This window comes from Mauremys mutica, chromosome 17 (genome assembly GCF_020497125.1).
Source record: "Mauremys mutica isolate MM-2020 ecotype Southern chromosome 17, ASM2049712v1, whole genome shotgun sequence".
In the NCBI taxonomy this organism is placed as follows: Eukaryota; Metazoa; Chordata; order Testudines; family Geoemydidae; genus Mauremys; species Mauremys mutica.
Window position 1 is genome coordinate 27,565,722 of NC_059088.1, and position 2,420 is coordinate 27,568,141.

Genomic DNA, 2,420 nt, shown 5'->3' on the forward strand with positions numbered 1-2,420 from the left:
CTGTCTAACGGCATTAGGCTGAAAGTCAGGGGTAAACACAAATAACATGCACCATTTCAATGCTGCTCCAGCTCTTCCTTTGAAAGCTCACGAGAGATTTAACTTAACCACAGGCCATGTCCTGCCCTGTTTCCAGGAGAGAATTGTAACCCAGAAGGCCTGGTTTGAAGGCCATTGAACTGACTGTAAAGACATCCAAGAATTTCAAAACACATATGGCCTTAAACACATACTGCATGCTGAATAAACTCTCCCATCCTCCAAGGAGATACAAGGGTAAATCTAATGACCGTGCTAGCCTTTTGGGGGCCTCAGGAAGGAATATTTTTGACCACAAACTACAGTACCAAGACAGGCAAGTTCTTATGATAAAAAAACAAATAGGGGCCCTCCTTGATCTGCTCAGGGCCCTCAGCAATTGCCTAGCACCTGCATTTGCCTAGCGCCTGTTCTGGGTGAACTCCACCTTGCCTCTAATTAGATACTCTTCTGGATATAATGAACTAACACGGAATCCTGTGCATGACAGCAGATTCTGATAGTGATTTTCCCTGAGTCACCCTCATTCTGGGAAGAAATTCAAAGCAGAATGACAGAAATGGAAGTAGGCTTATTCCTGTGTTGACACCAAGGAAGTTAGTAGGATGATACCAGGAAGGTATCTTGCCCATAAACATTAAAGATGAAAGGAACTGCAGGGTGTAAAGTGCATGTCATCCTAAGTGGGACTGAGAATTGTGTAATTGATTAACCATGATCAAAGCCATTACAACAATTCAAGGAATTAGCCAGGCAAGAAAATATTTTGTTTGGTTCACAATAAGGTCTTAGTCCATAAGGAGTGTTTCCTCTCCTTCCCATTGGCTAAGAAGGTGTATAAAAGTGCTCAGAACTGCAGGTTGTTCTAACCACTTCTCCTGACTTCATCCCCTTTGTGAACTGGGTGAGTCTATTTAACTCCATTTTCTCCAGTGGTTGCTTTAGTGATAGTTTTAACTATGGACTGAATCCTGCATTAATAGTATGTGATTTTTGATCTGTTGGAGCAGAGGGTTCTTTGCTTTCGGTAAGAGACTTTCTGTAGCTTGTCAATTGAAGACCTTGGCGGATGCAGTCTTAAAAATAGCAGGGTGGGATTTCCAATGCTACATGTTGCATTGGGAACCTCCATTCATAGTAATTAGAACTAGGGATTGGATAGGGAATTCCTCAGCCTCAGTCCACTTTGCTACTCTGACTCTTTATATATAAATGCACATTGCCAGATCTTGAGCTGACTTCACTGGATTCACAAAGGGTTACCTGGGCTGATGATCTGACCCTGTTGTTTCCATAAAACAATGGAGATCAACGTTCAAATATAACTGTTGAACAGCAACTTGATTGCACAGATAGAGCTGTGAGTATAATTGAAACTAGGATGATCAGATGCCCTGATTTTATAGGGACCGTCCCGATTTTTGGGTCTTTTTCTTATATAGGCTCCTATTACCCTCCACCCACTGTCCCGATTTTTCACACTTGCTGTCTGGTCACCCTAACTGAAACCAAGAGTTTTCAAGCTATGTAGATGTTCTCCTCCAGGGCAAAGCTAGCCTCTGCTTTAGGTGTGTTAGAAAGAAACTCTCCTTATGGGCAATTTACTCCATAATAGACAACTTGAGAGTGCTTATAGGTTTATCTGAAGCATGTGTTGTTGCACAGGAACAGAGAGGGGAGACTGGATGAGATATAACAATGATCTTATCCAAAACGACAATGTTAACTTTTTATTGTTACTGCTTTAACACTGTGTCTCCCACCTCTCAGATAGGTGCCCTCAACACCAGCTTAGTGTCTTTTACTCTTTGCTTGTACAGTACTCAGTACAATGGGAAGAAATGGGAGCAGATATGGAGCCTGTAACAAACAGACATACCTAGCATCTATTACCATATTATGCTGGGAATATCCTATTTCACTACAAATTGTGTGTAACTGTGTGTACTCTGCTCCCCACTGTGTGTTTCAGGTACACCACAATCACAAAAGATGTCTTCCAGCAAAGCTCTGTGTTACCCACGCCCGCCATGTTATCCCGACATCTGCCCAGACCCATATGTTGATGCCTGGAATGAGCCTTGTGTCACATCATGCGGCGATTCGAGTGCAGTGGTCTATGCACCACCGGTTGTCGTGAGATTCCCGGGACCTATTCTCGCTACCTGCCCTCAAGACAGCGTTGTGGGAAGCACCTTACCAAATTTACCCTATGGATATGGGGGCCCATATGGAGGTGGTAGTTTCAGTGGCTCAGTCAGTTCTGGGAGTGCTTATGGAGGTGGATATGGCAGTGGATATGGTGCTGGGTATGGCGGTGGATATGGTGGCTTATACGGGTATGGGAAGAGATATGGTAAGAAGTGCTATTCTTCCCGCTT